The 17,174-nt window shown below is 41.8% G+C and overlaps 1 long non-coding RNA gene across 1 annotated transcript in view; it reads left to right on the top strand.

Moving 5' to 3' along the window:
- The first annotated feature begins 842 nt into the window (after positions 1 to 842).
- The window catches only part of LOC103228968 (uncharacterized), a 138,048-nt gene continuing 121,716 nt past the window's right edge, over positions 843 to 17,174 (top strand). Inside the window, exons 1-2 of the long non-coding RNA XR_012093029.1 lie at positions 843 to 927; positions 1,022 to 1,058. This is a non-coding gene — a long non-coding RNA (uncharacterized lncRNA). The remainder of the gene's footprint in view (positions 928 to 1,021; positions 1,059 to 17,174) is intronic.

The following is a 17,174-nucleotide window of genomic DNA, read 5'->3' as shown; positions in this document are numbered from 1 at the left end:
CAAACATGCTTCAAATTTCCCCCTTCTTTTCACACTTCATTTCCCAGGTATTTTGCCTACAGGCTCTTTCCCTCCAATCCATGCACTGCACCATGGCCACAGCACCTTCCTCTCGTCATATCTAGGCCACTTTCTTGCATAAAGTCCTTCCACAGATACAAGGATAAAATGCCATTCCTCTCATGTCACCTTAAACGTTCAGTTCCTGCTACTCCCTCCCCACTTACACCTGGCCCTGGGTTCAACATTTACTCATCTAAGAGCAGTCAGTTTGAATATTAACCAGGTTAGTATGGAAGCAGGACTTGGGACATGCTCCAGTCTCTGCTGGGATTTGCTAAGTAGGTGAGAACTAAGTGAGCATTGATTACAAGTCTCAGAAGGATGGGAGGAGGAAAGCTCAGCTTCTATAATTGATTCTTTGTTTATAGAGGAGGTGATCCTTCATCTTCTATGAGGGCTCAGCATAATAATGGATTTCTTTTCTCCCAACACCAGGGTCCAGAAAATATTATTCATCACCTCCTGCAATGTAAGCCCCATTGAGTATTCCCAGGATTCTGCAATGATTTAACTATGAGTCACTCACTCCCAGGTATTAGAGAGTTGACTCTTGGTTTGATTTCACTGAGATTTGGGAATCATCCTGGCTGTCTTTCCTCCATCCCCTATTAATGGGGCAGTGACTATGCTGGAATTAGCTGGATATTCCACATTGTTTCTCGGTGACTGTGTGCTTTTGTGGCATGTTTAACCATTCTTTGTGGCTATAATGCATTTTATGTTCCAATCCATCAGTCCTTTACCCCTCATCCTGATTTTGATTTTCTCCTCTTGTTAATCTAGAAAACTGCTACTCAACATCATGAGCCTAGCTCACAGCGTATCTTCATTGAAAGCTCTCTTTCTGGAGTTTACACACTACTGGTATGAAGACTGTTTTCATTTTGTTTGGTTTTTCCTTCTGCTACATTCTCTCTAGGTTCTCATGCCTCTCTCTCTACTCCTCTTTGGCTTTCAGACTCTGGCTTCTGCAGTGAGGGCTCCCTTGTTCTCATGTGAGTATCATCTCCTATCTGATATGTGCTTTTCTGGTGAAGATATTTCATTTTTCCTAAAAACACCATTGTACAATGCTCTTTAGAGGAAGAAAATTGGAGTTTTTTACATTATGTTTTTTACAAAATTAATTTTTATTTTTATTTTAAGTTCTGGGGTATGTGTGCAGGATGTGCAGGTTTGTTACATAGATAGACATGTGCCATGGTGGTTTGTTGCACCAATCAATCCATCACCTAGGTATTAAGGCCAGCATGCATTAGCTATTTTTCCTAATGCTCTCCCTCCTCCAGCTCCACCCCCAACATGCCCCAGTGTGTGTTTTTCCCCTCCCTGTGTCCTTGTGTTCTCATTGTTCAGCTCCCACTTATAAGTGAGAACATGCAGTGTTTGGTTTTCTGTTCTCAAGCTAGTTTGCTGAGGATAAAGGCTTCCAGTTCCATCCATGTCCCTGCAAAGGACATGATCTCATTCCTTTTTATGGCCATGTAGTATTCCATGGTGTATACACACCACATTTTCTTGATCCAGTCTATCATTGATGAGCATTTGGGTTGGTTCCATGTCTTTGCTACTGTGAATAGTGCTGCAATGAACATATGTGCACATGTATTTTTTTTACATTATTTTTTAGCTCTTATGCTGTCCAGCACATTTATCCCCTTCCTTCACTTAGTTAATTAATACTGGTTGACAGTTCACTATGTGCTAGGTACCATGCAAGGCATTGGGAATACAACTGTGAACAAGAGTGGCAAAGCCCCTGCCGTCATGATACCAATTGACTGGGGGGATTATGGCATCCAACAAAATCACATGAATCAGGCGGTTATCAATGGGGTGAGTGCTGTGGAAGAAATAAATAAGGTGATGGGCTAGAGAGTAACTGGGAGAGATCACTTGGATCGTGAGGTCAGGACCTCCTCTTTGAAGAAGTGACGTTTCAATTGAGGCCTGAGAGAGGAGAAAGAACTAGGCTTGGGAATAGATGAGAGAAAGAGTAAGTGCAATGAAAACAAGGGCAAAGGCTTGGAGGCAAGAAAGTGCTTGATGGGCTTAAGTCTTAGCCAACAATCAGGTGTGTGGTCTGAGATGACGTTATAGGAGTGGGTGTGGATAGAACATGTGGAAACTTGTAGGCTATTTTAGTGACTGTAGGCTCTATCTAAGAGCAATGGAAAGATATTAAAGGATTTTAAGCAGAGGAATAGCACAATATGATTTACCATTTTAAAGACAACCTTAGATGTTGTGTGTATTACAATGGGAAGCAGAGATAGACACAGAAAGTTCACTTTTTTTTTTTTGTAAGGAGGCTCTTGCAATAACCCACACAAGAGCAGGTACTTTGGACTAGGGTAATGGCCATGTGCTTACAGAAGAGTGGAAATCAAGACCTACTTTGGTGATAAAACAAACAGGACTTGTTGGTCTATTGAAGGTAAGTTCTAGCAGAGATAAATCAAGGATGACTTTGAAAGCAAGGATTTTTTTTGCCATGAGCAACTGGGCAGATGCAGAGGCCTTTTACTGAAAAGTGAAAGCTGGCAGAGGAGCATGAGGTTCGATAAAATGAGAGCTCTTTGAAGACATAATAAATCTGAGATGCCCATAAGAGGGCATGATGGCTAATTTTATATGTCAACTTGACTGGGTTGAGTGGTGCCCAGATAGCTGGTAAAACATTATTTCTGGGTGTGTCTATGAGAGTGTTTCTGGAAGAGGTTACTGTTTGAGTCAGTAGACTGAGTAAAGATGACCACTCTACTGAATGTGGGTTGGTATTATTCAGTCCACTGAGAGTCTGAATAAAAACCAAAGGCAGGGAAAGGGTGAGTTTGTTTTCTCTGCTTGAGCTGAGACATCCATCCTCTCCTGCCCTGAGACATCAGAGTTCCATGTTCTTGAGGCTTCAGACTCAAACTGGGATGCACATCATTGTTCTCCTGGTTCTCAGGACTTCAGACTTGCACTGGAATTACACCCCAGCTTTCCTGATTCTCCAGTTTGAAGATGGTAGCTTGTGGGACTTCTCAGACTCCGTAATGAGGTAAACCAATGCCTCATAATAAATCTTTCTTTTTTTTAACTTTTATTTTAAGTTCAGGAGTACAAGTGCAGGTTTGTTACATAGGTACATGTGTGTCATGGGGATTTGCTGTACAAAGTATTTCATCACCCAGGAATTAAGCCTAGTACTGATTAGTTACTTTTCATGATCCTCTCCTTCCTCCCACCCTCCACCCTCCAAAAGGCCCCAGTGTGTGTTATTCCCTTCTATGTAACTATGTGTTCTCATTATTTAGCTCCCACTTATAAGTGAGAACATGCAGTATTTAATTTTCTGTTCCTGTGTTAGTTTGCTAAGGATAATGGCACTATCACTGATCATTACAGAAATGCAAATCAAAACCGCAATGAGATACCATCTAACACCAGTCAGAATGGCTACTATTAAAAGGTAAAAAAATAATACATGCTGGCAAGGTTGTGGAGAAAAAGGAACACTTATGCACTGTTGGTGGGAGCATAAATTAGCCATTGTGGAAGACAGTGTGTTGATTCCTCAAAGACCTAAAGACAGAAATACCATTCGACCCAGCAGTCCCATTACTGGGTACATACCCAAAGGAATATAAATCATTCTATTATAAAAACACTTGCACGCATATGTTTATTGCAGCACTATTTACAATAGCAAAGACATGGAATCAACCTAAAAGCCCGTCAATGATAGACTGGATAAAGAAAATGTCGTACATATACATTATGGAATATTATGCAGCCACAAAAAAAGAATGAGATCATGTCCTTTGTAGGGACATGGATGAAGCTGAAGGCCATAATAAATCTTTTTATGTATCTCTACATATCCTATTTGCTTTTCTAAAAAACCCTGACTAATGCAGAGGCTCAAGCCATCTGTCTTCCACTAGACTTTGCTGTATCACTAATGTTGAGCACAGTGCTTGACATGTAACAGGTACTCAAAGTGTTGAATCGGAGAATTGAAATGAGATGCTTCAAAGCTACAGATGACTAATGACTTCTAGGACAACAGACAATTCAGAGTCCTTAGCAATGGCTAATTAAGCCATTCCAATCTGATGTCCAAAATATTGTATGCTAGAGACCCCCTTTCTTTTCCCATTAATTGAACAGGCCCTGTCTTTTTTGCTCTTGTAGTCAATTGTTCTTCAAGTGTAATTAGCCCTTGCATTTTGACAGTAAGCGAGACTCCAATACTTTGATAAATGGCTTGTTTCTGGAAAAGGAGTATTTGTGAACAGAAAACCCAGTCGTCTTCCCCCTTTCTCCCACCTCTTCCTCTTCCCCCTACTTTGGGTGGCCCTTGGCCTTTGCTATTACCTTCAGAAAGGAACAGTGTTTCTTTGAAAAGGATAGTAACACAGAAGTAATAGTTATCATTCATTGAACACCTGTTACATGGCAGGTGGGTACATTCTATGCAATGCAACAATCCTGAAAAGTCATTTTAAAATATCTTTATGTTCCAGCTGAGTAAACTGAATGAAGCTCATTGAGACTGAAGAACTTGTTAAAATACCACAGTTACTAGGAGGCTGAATCGAGATTCAAACACACCCATGTTTATCTGATGCCAACATCTGTGCCTTTTCTGTGATTTGGTGTCTGCCTTAGACCATAAGGAGTTGGCCCTTGTTGAGAAACTCCTATGGCCTCACTTGTTAGCGGAACAAGTAGCATTGGCTCTGTCTCTTAGCAAGGAAAAAACACCCTTGCACCTGGCTCAGATTTCTTATCTCCTGTGATCTTTCTTGGTCTTCTCATTAACCCTCTGTGGGTGGGGGGAGTGAGTGATAATTATCACCTCCATTTTACAGGTAAGAAAATGGATAGTGTCTCACATAGCTTGCAGTGGTCAGGTATGAGCATCACATCTAGGTAGCTTGACCAACCAAGTCCCCTCCCTTAGTCTTTACATGATGTGCTCTTCATCAGCTGTCTAGCCCTTCCCTGTTGACACAGATTCTTTGTTCATATTCATGATCTCATTTGGTGTGGGGACACAGAGTCTGATTTGCTGAATTTTTTTAAGAGCTGGACACACTATGAAAGATCGTTTAAACTAATTCAAATGATTTCCCTTGTCTTGACCAAAGGGGGATGTGTGAATTTCTCAAAATTGTCCATGTGACATCATGCTCATTAGGATAGTCACTTCAAAAGAACAGAAAATAAAAAATGTTGGTGAGGAGGCCAATAAATCGGAATCTTTGTATACTATAAATGGGACTATAAAATGGCATAGCCATTATGGAAAATTATATGAAATTTTCTCAAAAAAATGGAATTACAATATTATCTCACAATCCCACTTTTGGATATACATACAAAAAAATAAGCGGGATCTCAAAGAAATCTTAGCACTCCAACGTACATTACCAAACTATTTGTAATAGCCAAGATGTGAAGACAAATGTCCACTGATGGATGAATGGATGCAGAAAATGTCTATACATACAATGAATATTATTCAGCCTTAAAAAAGGAAGGAAATCTTGCTATATGCTGCAACTTGGGTGAAACTCAAGGACATTCCACTAAGTGAAATAAACCAGTCACAAAAGGACAAACACTCTATGATTCTGATCATAAGAAGTATCTAAATAGTCAAAATCATAGGAAGTAGAAAGATGGTTGACAAGGGCTGGGGGAAAGGAGAGGGGAGGGGAAATTAGTATTTAATGGCTATAGAGTTTCTGTTTTGTAAGATGAAAGTTTGTGGTGTTGTTTTTTGTTTGTTTGTTTGTTTTTTGAGACAGAGTCTCGTTCTGTAGCCCAGGTTGGAATGCAGTGGCGCAATCTCGGCTCATCGCAATCTCCACCTCCCGGGTTCAAGGGATTCTCCTGCCTCAGCCTCCTGAGTAGCTGGGATTACAGATGTATGCCCCCAGGCCTGGCTAATTTTTGTGATTTTAGTAGAGATGAGGTTTTGTCATGTTGGCCAGACTGGTCTCAAACTCCTGACCTCAAGTGATCCGCCCGCCTCCCAGAGTGCTGGGGTTACAGGCATGAGCCACTGCGCCTGGCCAGATGAAAAATTTTATAGATCTGTTGCATGACAATGCGACTATACTTAACACTACTGAACTGTACATTAAAAAATGGTGTGAAGATGGTGAATTTAATGTTATTTGCTTTTTACTACAAATATGTTTTGAAAAACTGTGGTGGATTTACGCTTGACCCTATGTCTTCAGAATCCAGTGAAGTTTGAGCTGCCTACAAATGAATGTTGCCTGCTTTTTAAATTTTGTTTTGTTTTGGTCCAGGGCTATTCTTCTATCTCAGGTTGGGTGCGTTATTTTCTTTGCCATAGCAACTTTGAGAAGTAAATGGGTGCTTTTGCTATACCTCAGAGGGAATCAGATAAGTGAGGTAAACCTACCAGAGAGTCCACCTCTTCCAAGGTGCATTCATTCATCTCCCTTAGAATGGAGATGGACCTAGGAAGTAACCAGGGGTGGCATTATCAGTCCCACATGAGGAAACCAAGACTCAGCATGACCAGTGGAGTGTTCAGGGTCACCTGAGGGTGCTGGTGATGGAGGGTGGGGTAAGACAAGATCCCAGGAATTCTGATGCTGGGTCCAGAGTTAGTGAAGTGGGAGGAGTGGCACATTTTTAAGACTTGGACCTGAAGAAAGTGGTGAGAAACTTACATGCTTTCCTTATTTTTATCATTCTGTGTAAAGAACTTTCTACAGCACTAAAGTGAACAGTTGCATTGAGTTGTCCAGCCCTGACCCTTGATCCCAACACCCATCAGTGGCCTCAGACTCAGGCTTTCTTGCAGGCTGCCAGACCACCGGATGTGTGTGACAGGCACATCCTCCAGGCCTTGGGGCCCTGTGAGCCTTCCTCTTCCCCAGCAGATTTTTCTTTTTAATGCTTGAACTCCAGAGGCCCCCAAGGCCTTCTGCCTTAATTAAAATTTAAATTCATAAATCATTTCTTAAACCATCTCACAGGCAGCCAAATAATCGCAATCATTAGGAAGTGGTCAGAGTTGCTTTTGCTTTAATGCTTTTCAAGGGTGATGGATACAGGGGCTTAGTCCCATCATTACTGCTGTCTTCTACCACCCCTCTTTCCACAAACCTTGCTCAGAGAACTTTGCTACAACACCTTTGTTTTCTCTTGTAATAGAGAAGCCTGTATTCCTGGTTCAGAATGTATTAATGTGTCTTGGTCTGTCCCTACCCCTGTCTTCTGTAGCTTGCCCATGTCCCGGGGGCCATCCTCCTTTGGGGACCAGTCAATTACCAGGTAATGGCTTGGAGCACAGACAGAGTGAAGACCCACCACAAGGCTGGACAGGCCTCCCTAGGAGCCACTTCTGGACCTTGGCATTGGGATAGGTCCTTGAGTCTGGCTATTTGCTCCTGGAAATTTGCAGGGTACCCCACAACTGTGCTTCCCCTAATCCAGGGTTGCTCAGCCTTGGCACTGCTGACATTTCGGGTTGGATAGTTTGTTGTAGGGAGAATGCCCCATGCATTTTAGAATGTTTGGCAGCCTCCCTGTTCTCTACCTACTATATGTCAGTAGCAGTCCCCAGTTGTGACAAAGAAGTGTCTTGAAACATGGCCAAATATCCCCTGGGGCAAAATCTCCCCGTTGAGAAAGGCTCTAGTCCAACAGCCTCTGTAAGACCAACACCCTTGTCTCAGTTCGTTTTGTGCTGCAGGAATACCTGAGACTGGCTAATTTATGTAGAAAAGAGGTTTATTTGGCTCTTGGTTCTGTAGGCTGCACAGGAAGCATGGCGCTGGCATCTGCTTGTAGTGAGGCTTTAGGGAGTTTCCAGTCATGGTGAAAGAAGAAGGGGAGCAAGTGTATCCCATAGTGAGAAATAACGAGAGAGAGAGAGAGAGAGAGAGAGAGAGAGAGAGAGAGAGAGGAGGTGCCACTCTCTTTTTAAACAGCCAGTTCTTGTGTGAACTAATGGAGTGAGAACTCCCTCATTACTGTGGGGAGGGTACCAAGCCATTTGTGAGGGATCCTCCCCCAACATGACCTTGACTTTTTATGACTTACCCTTAGAAGTCACACAGCATTCCTTCTGCCAAACTTTATAAATTGAGGCAGTCATAAATCCACCCATATTCAAGAGGAGGAGAGACAGACCCCACCTTTTAATGGCAGGAGCATCAAAGAATTTGCAGCCCTATTTGAAAACCTCATTTCTATTCCCACGTTCAGAGACGTGAATTTTTCCAAGCCTTTAGCAGAGAATTCAATCCCACTTTGAAAAATTTCTCCAGGTGTATTTACACCAAAAGCCTACTTCAATTAATCAATTCTAATGCTCCAATTACTCAGCTTATATTTTCAGACACTCTAATAAGCACCACAAATGAATAGGAACTAAGCTGATAGTGCATCACCCTCCACTATTAAAAAGACCACACTTGATTTCTCAAGCAGCCTTTACCTTTGTAAAATGAACTTCCTTCTCTCACTTGTATTTAGCACAGGAAAATGTTTCCTTAGGGTTGTGGTGGAATTGGAACAGATGGGAAGACATCTAAGAACGTGTAGCAATTGCAATAAAGGTAAATTTTTCTTTTTTTCTTTCTTTTTTTAGACAGGATCTCATTCTGTCACCCAGGCAGGGGTGCAGTAGTGTGATCTCAGCTCACAAAGGTTACATTTTAAATGAAGACCAGAGCCTTGTTAGTTTATGATTTTTGTCGTGTTGGGAAGGATGTGGACTCCTATTCAGGCTCTGGGATTAAACAACCTGGACCTCAGTTTACTCATCTGTAGAGTAAGGGGTTGTGCTTGATATTTTCCAAAACCTCTACCAGCTCCTAAATTGTCTGTGATTATAGGAATATTTGCCAAGGACGATTTTCTAACATCAATACCCAGAAGGAGCACCCATGTAATAATCATATTCATTTGAATAACTTGCCTTCAAGAAATACTGTGGCACTTCTAGTAACCATACCTTTTACTCTGCATTTACATAAATACACATATGCATTTTTACGTAAGTGGTAGTATACATTTTCTTCTGCAATTTTCTTTTTTCCCCTACCACTATAAAATATGCTGAAAAGCTTCCATCTCAGTACATATAATTAAGCTCAATTCTTTTCCACTGCTACATAATAGTCCACTGTATGGATAACTTAAAATCTGCTATAGGAATTATTTAAGTAGTCCATTTTAATGTAAATTTAAGTTATTCTATTTCTTTTGCTTTTATATTAGCAATGCTTCAATGAATAGCCCTGTGCATGTGTCATTGTGATGGTTCATTTTGTCAACTTAACTGGGCTAAGGGATGCCTAGTTAGCTGGTCAAACATTGTTTTGTGGTATCTCTGCTAACACATTTCCAAAAGAGATTAGTATTTGCATTGGTAGACTGAGTAAAGAAGATGGCCCTCAGCCATGTGGGTGGGCATGGCATAATCCACTGAAGGCCCAGATAGAAGAAAAATGTGGAAGAAGGGTGAGTTCTCTGTCTTGTTGAGCTGCTACATTCATCTCCCACCCTTGGAGAGTGGAACTCCTGGTTCTCAGGGCTTCAGACTCTGGGACTTAACACCAGTGGTCTCCCCAGTTCTTGGTCTTTGGACTTGGACTGAATTACATCACTGGCTTCCTGGGTTCTTCAGTTTGCAGATGGCAGATCATGGGACCTCTCAGCCTCCACAATCATGTAAGCCAATTCCTATAATAAATCTTTGCCTATATGTACTCTATTGATTCTCTTCCTCTGGAGAACCTTGAGCAGTACAGTCATTTTGCTCCTATGTAGCTATACTGTAGAATAAATTTCTAGAAGCAAATTTGCTGGGTCAAAAGTTATGGGCTTTTATAATTCTGATGACTATCGACAAATTTCTCATCACAGAGATCATACCAATTTGTTCCTCAATCAATAATGTATAAAAGAGCTTTGTCGTTGTTCAATTCCCACCTATGAGTGAGAACACGTGGTGTTTGGTTTTCTGTTCTTGCGATAGTTTGCTGAGAATGATGGTTTCCAGCCACATCCATGTACCTACAAAGGACAGTGGGGGAAGAGGGGAGGGATAACATTAGGAGATATAACTAATGTAAATGACGAGTTAATGGCTGCAGCACACCAACATGGCACATGTATACATATGTAACAGGCCTGCACGTTGTGCATATGTACCCTAGAACTTAAAGTATAATAAAAAATAAATAAATTTGTTTAAAAAGAGCTTTGTCCCCCTACACAGGGTATGATCAAACTTTATAATTCTTGGCACTCTTATAAGGCAGAAATGGCCTCATTATGGTTTTAAGTGGCATTTCTCCTTTGCGAGTAAGCTAACATCTTTTCTTATATGGAAGAGTCTTTCGTATTTCTTTTTCTCAGAAAAGTATCCTTATAGCTGTGGATAGGGCTTAACTTAAAACATTTGTTTATTTATTTATAATTATTATACTTTAAGTTCTAGGTGTACATGTGAACAATGTGCAGGTTTGTTACATATGTATACATGTGCCATGTTGGTTTGCTGCACCCATTAATTCGTCATTTACATTAGGTATATCTCCTAATACTATCCCTCCCCCACCTCCCACCCCATGACAGGCCCCGGTGTGTGATGTTCCCCACTCTGTGTCCAAGTGATCTCATTGTTCAATTCCCACCTATGAGTGAGAACATGTGGTGTTTGGTTTTCTGTCCTTGCGATAGTTTGCTCAGAATGATGGTTACCAGCTTTATCCATGTCCCTACAAAGGACATGAACTCATCCTTTTTTATGGCTGCATAGTATTCCATGGTGTATATGTGCCACATTTTCTTTATCCAGTCTGTCATTGATGGGCATTTGGGTTGGTTCCAAGTCTTTCCTATTGTGAACAGTGCTGCAATAAACATATATGTGCATGTGTCTTTATAGTAGAATGATTTATAATCCTTTGGGTATATACCCAGTAATAGGATGGCTGGGTCAAATGGTATTTCTAGTTCTAGATCCTTGAGGAATTACCACACTGTCTTCCACAATGGTTGAACTAGTTTACAGTCCCACCAACAGTGTAAAAGTGTTCCTATTTCTCCACATCCTCTCCAGCATCTCTTATTTCCTGACTTTTTAATGTTGGCCATTCTAACTGGTGTGAGATGGTGTCTCATTGTGGCTTTGATTTGCATTTCTCTGATGACCAGTGATGATGAGCATTTTTTCATACGTCTGTTGGCTACACGAATGTCTTCTTTTGAAAAGTGTCTGTTCATATCCTTTGCCCACTCTTTGATAGGGTTGTTCGATTTTTTCTTGTGAATTTGTTTGAGTTCTTTGTAGATTCTGGATATTAGCTGTTTGTCAGATGGACAGATTGCAAAAATTTTCTCCCATTCTGTTCACTCTGATGGCAGTTTCTTTTGCTGTGCAGAAGCTTTTTAGTTTAAGTAGATCCCATTTGTCAGTTTTGGCTTTTGTTGCCGTTGCTTTTGGTGTAACTTAAAACATTTTTAATAGATGTTTTTATATTTTTCTAGTGAATTCACTCCATGACATCACCTTGCCTTCCTCTTTTTTTTTTTTTGAGATGGAGTCTCGCTCGGTCACCCAGGCTGGAGTGCAGTGGCACGATCTCAGCTAACTGCAACCTCCATTTCCTGGAGAATCAGTAAACTGATTCTCCTGTCTCAGCCTCCTGAGTACCTGAGATTACAGGTGTGCACCACCACACCTGGATAATTTTTGTATTTTGGGTAGAGACGAGGTTTCACCATGTTGGCCAGGCTGGTCTTGAACTCCTGACCTCAAGTGATCCTCCCATCTCAGCCTCCCAAAGTGCTGGGATTACAGGCATGAGTCACTGTGCTTGGCCCTTGCCTTCCTCTTTATGCATTTCCGAAGTCACATGTAAGCCCTTAGGCAGATGGTAGGATCCTCATTCTATCACTCCATCCCTTTATGGTTTCCTTAGCTGTGTCTTTAGGTGGAATGAAGCGGGACAGCTGACACAGTGACCTCCAGTAGCCACAGAATTTATTTGTATTTGCTAGAAATACATTTGGTGGAACATCAAAGCTTTACTTTGACTACCCCCTGCAATTTTGTCCAAGAGCCTCAGGAAATGACTGCACTTCATTTTTGCTGAGGCCTGTTTCTCTGCAGTACATTTTGTAATCATTACGGGTTTTGTCATAAGAAAAAACAACTCATGGTCTTTCTAGAAAAAGTCAAACATTGGCTGGTTTCATCATTTATTGGCATCAGCTCTTTCTGCTGATAATCATGGTAACAAAACTTCTTTCTCTCAGCACCTCCTTCAGCCTGACTTTTAAGGTTTGGATGGGGAGGAGGTAGGAAGCCCAGGCTTGACTCTAAGCCTAAGTCACACATGTCAATGCAGTTAATCAGAAACTTTGCATTGTTAGTTAATGGCCCCTGCCCAACTAGGGATAAAGATGACACTTTACTTAGATTTTCATGTGATCTTTATGTCTGGGAACAACTGGTTAAAATCCCAGAGGAAGGAAGTTTGGGCAGTTGGCTAGATTCCCACATTTTCCACACACTGGATTCTGCGTTAGGGATACTAAAATGAATTAATAAAATGCAGCCCTGGCCAGGTGCGGTGGCTCACGCCTGTAATCCCAGCACTTTGGGAGGCCGAGGCGGGTGGATCACGAGGTTGGGAGTTCGAGACCAGTCTGACCAACATGGTGAAAGCCCGTCTCTACTAAAAATACAAAAAAGAGCTGGGCGTGGTGGCGCGCACTTGTAATCCCAGCTACTCAGGAGACTGAGGCAGGAGAATCGCTTGAACGCGGGAGGCGGAGGTTGCAGTGAGCTGAGATCGCATGGCTGTACTCCAGCCTAGGTGACAGAACGAGTCTCTGTCAAAAAAAAAAAAAAAAAAAAAAAAGGAGCCCCTGGGCTCAAGTAACTCCCACATCAAAGCAGGTCCCACCTATAAGCAGATATTTATAATACAATGTAGTAAGTACCATGATAAAAGAAATCCTCCCAATCTAACTCATAGAGGAAGGGTTCTTGGAGGAGATATACCTTGGTAAAAACATTAATATGAACTGGTGTTAGACAAGGTGGCCAGACTATGTGATCAAACAAATGGAGATGTGAAATAAAAATGTGTATGTATGTGTGCCATGATAGGTGGTGTTTCCAGAGCAGAAATTATGTCATGAGTTAGTGGTTGAAGAGGTAGACAGAACCTGGTGAAACCTGTTTGTTCTCTAAAAGACTTGTAATTTATCCCATAGATTCACTTGTTTTTCCCATGGCCAGACACCCACAGATAGCATTTCACCCTGTAATAACTTCTCTTGGGTGTGCCTAGGCTTCTGCATGATCATCAGCTCATTGGCTGTACCGACAGCCTGTTTTTTCTATCCAGTGAGTGTGAAAGAGATGAGGTTTCCATGGTCCTTATAAAGCCTGGATCTATCAGCGCTGGAGCTTGGAGAGGAGTTGAGGTAAAAGAAATGCAATCTACCAATAGATATAATGTTTAAGTAGCTCAAATTTTTACTGTAGAGTTGAATCATTTATGCATTTTGGTTTAACTTAATTCAATTTTTTTTTTTTGAGACGGCATCTCGCTCTGTCACCCAAGCTGGAGTGCAGTGGTGCAATCTCAGCTCACTGCAACCTCCGCCTCCCAGGTTCAAGTGATTCTACTGCCTCTGCCTCCCAGTTAGCTGGGACTACAGGTGTGCACCACCATGCCTGACTAACTTTTGTATTTTTAGTAGAGACGAGGTTTTGCCATGTTAGCCAGGCTGATCTCAAACTCCTGACCTCAGGTGATCCACCTGCCTTGGCCTCCCAAAGTGTTGGGATTACAGGAGTGAGCCACTGCGCCCAGCCCTAATTCAATTCTTTATGCTGATTAAAGAATGCAAAAAAGCAGGAGATGGGACATGCAAGGGAGAAAATGGGGACAGTGTAACTGGCCCAGCCAATTCTGTCCTCTCCTCATGGCATAAGAGAACATGAAACAGGAGGACTGATGTTCAAGCCCCATCATCAGCCTTTGTCTCCCATGTGGCTTTCATAACCTGAGCATCTCTCTGAGCCAAATGGGAGTCTAGTGTTTAGAAATATGTGTTTTTCATACAACCTGGACACTAAACACAAGATAAACGGTTCACCAAAGAACCAGTGAGTGATCATCTTTCGCTGGGAGACAGACTGGCCTGGTTGGCCATATGAAAAACCCAGCATACAGAGTTGACCCTCCGTGTCTGTGGGTTCCACATCCATGGATTCAACCAACTGTGGATTGAAACTGTATGGAAAGAAACTGTGTACTGAACATGTACAGACTTTGTTTCTTGTCATTTCCTAAGCAATGCAACATAACAAGTATTTCATAGCAGTGACATTGTATTAGGTATTATAAGTAATCAGAGATGACTTAAAGTATATGGGCGGATGTGTGTAGGTTGTATGCAAATACTATACTCTTTTATATCGGGAACTTGAGCATCCACCAGTTTTGGTATCCATGGAGAGTCCTGAAACCAATCCCCCATGGGTACCAAGGGATGACTGTATTATATTTAATGGGCACTGGAAGGGATTCAAGAGTTATTTTAATTATATGCTCTCTACTTGCCTTGCTGAGTTTTTAAAAACATAACACCCAAATGGGAAGCAAAAGTACTTTGTTCACGTTTCTCAAAGACAATGAAGGAGACAAAAAACCTAAGTTCACAGCAACTTCATGAAGTTCCTCTTTTATTTCCCATCCTCTCACCATTCTTTTATTTCTCCAGGGCATTCCTCCCTCTGCACAGCCCTGTGAAGCTCTCCTATCTCTTCCTCTACTCTGTATCGTTTTATTTATTTTTATTTTATTTACTTATTTACTTTGGATTAGGGTCTCACTCTGTCACCCAGGCTGAAGTGCAGTGGCACTATCATGGCTCACTGCAGCCTCAAATTTCTGGACTCAAGCAATCTCCCCACCTCAGCCTCTTGAGTATCTGAGACTATAGGAGTGCAGCACCACACTCAGCTAATTTTAAATTTTTTGTAGAGATGAGGGTCCCATTATGTTGCCCAGGCTGGTCTTGAACTCCTGGGCTCAAGTGATCCTCCTAACCTTGGCCTCCAAAAGTGCTGGGACTACGGGTGCGAGCCACCACACCCGGCCTGCATTCTTTTATTACATAAGACGATCGGAGCCTGTCTCCAGCCAACAGGAATCATTATTATTTCTGAGGGACTATGAGTGGGTGGGCAAGAATTGCATTTTCTTTTCTTTTTTTTTTTGTTTTTAGAGTCAGGGTCTCACTATCACTATTGTTGCCCCAACTGGACTTGAATTCCAGGGCTTAAGTGACCCTGCTACCTTAGCCTCCCAAGTATCTTGGGCTACAGGCTATGCCAGCATGCCTTGCAGGATTTGCTTTTTAAATCATAAGATACTGTCTGTGTTATGGAATGAATTGTGTCCCTGTGCCCCCCAAAATTTTATGTGTTGAAGTCGTACTTACCAGAATTTCAGAATGTGACAGTATTTGGAGATAGGGTTTTTCCAGAGATAGTTAAGTTAAAAAGAGATCACTGGGGTGAGCCCTAATCCAACATGACTGGTGTCATGTTATAAGAAGAGGATATTTGGACACAGACACATTGGAAGATGACATGATGATACCAGAAGATGGTCATCTCCAAATGAAGGAAAGAGACCTCAGAAGAAAGCAGCCCTACTGCTATGTTGATCTCAGATGTCTGGCTTCTGCAACTGCAAGAAAATTAATTTCTGTTATTCGAGTCACATAGTCTGCGATATTTTGTTTTGGCAGCCCTAATGCACTTTGGAAGGGGGGATCACTTACACAAACAATGCCTGTCCCATTCCACTTCAGCCTCTTCAAATGTATACGTGCAAAGCAAAACCGCTCACAAACATCGGTATTTTGGTTGCTTTTGGTCACGTATTACTTGTGCTGCCCATCATGGCTTACTAGAAGACTGTAAAAGCATTGCTGTGGGGGAGAAGGGGTCACAGGGGAATTCAAAGCAGAGAAGGATGTGATTGATCTGAAATTTGGGTGGGTCACACAGACAGCAAAACTGAAGATGGATTGAAGGAGGGCAAGACAGGAGATGGAGAACCATTAAAATGTGTTTTTGACTGGGTGTGGTGGCTCACGCTTGTAATCCTAGCACTTGGGGAGGTCGAGGCGGGCGGATCACAAGGTCAGGAGTTTGAGACCAGCCTGGCCAACATAGTGAAACTCCATCTCTACTAAAAATACAAAAAAAAAAAAAAAAAAAAAAAAAAAAAAATTAGCTGGGCGTGTTGGTGGGCACTTGTAATCCCATTTATTTGGGAGGCTGAGGCAGGAGAATCGCTTGAACCCAGGAGGTGGAGGTTGCAGTGAGCTAAAATCACACCACTGCACTCCAGCCCAGGTGACAGTGTGAGACTCCATCTCAAAAAAAAAAAAAAAAAAAAAAAAAAATGCTTTTTCATTCAGTAGCAGCAGGGATGGAGAATTGGGGGTGGGTCTGATAAATATCTAGGTATGAGAATAATAATATTGGGTGATAGAATTGGGGTGATGAAAGGGAGATGGATGACTTCTATCTTTCTAGTTTAGGTATCTGAGTGTATGGTGGCACCACCAATAGAAAGCAGCTATAGAGTTTATTTGCATGCCACTGTATTCTAGAAAGAACTGAAGTTGGCTTATACGAATACTGATCGTGCCATAATAAATAGAAGTAAATGGGGAAAGTGAAGCAGGCTGTACTTGAAAGCTGGAAAGACAAAATGAAGCCAAGAGCGAGGTTAGCACACAAATCCTCATCCAGGGATTCTTAACACTTGTCAGAGATGGACTGTACATTTTGCTTTAGGCCAACACATGACATTATTCACACTTGTCATTTTAGTCAATGTTTGTTTCTCACCTCTTCCAAGGACCAGGAGTCTGAAAATTCTAACACAATGAAAATCTGGCTGTTGGCTTCTGGGCTTGGGAGGCACCAGGAATGCTGAGACAGGCAAAGATTGCATATTTGGAAACTCGTCACAGGGAAAGGTTTGGAAAGTTTAAAAAATGTGGAGCATCCCCTG

The sequence above is a fragment of the Chlorocebus sabaeus genome, chromosome 5, assembly GCF_047675955.1.
Source record: "Chlorocebus sabaeus isolate Y175 chromosome 5, mChlSab1.0.hap1, whole genome shotgun sequence".
Taxonomy (NCBI): domain Eukaryota; kingdom Metazoa; phylum Chordata; class Mammalia; order Primates; family Cercopithecidae; genus Chlorocebus; species Chlorocebus sabaeus.
The sequence above is the reverse complement of the archived record's forward strand: the minus strand, read 5'-3'. Positions and strand labels throughout refer to the sequence as shown.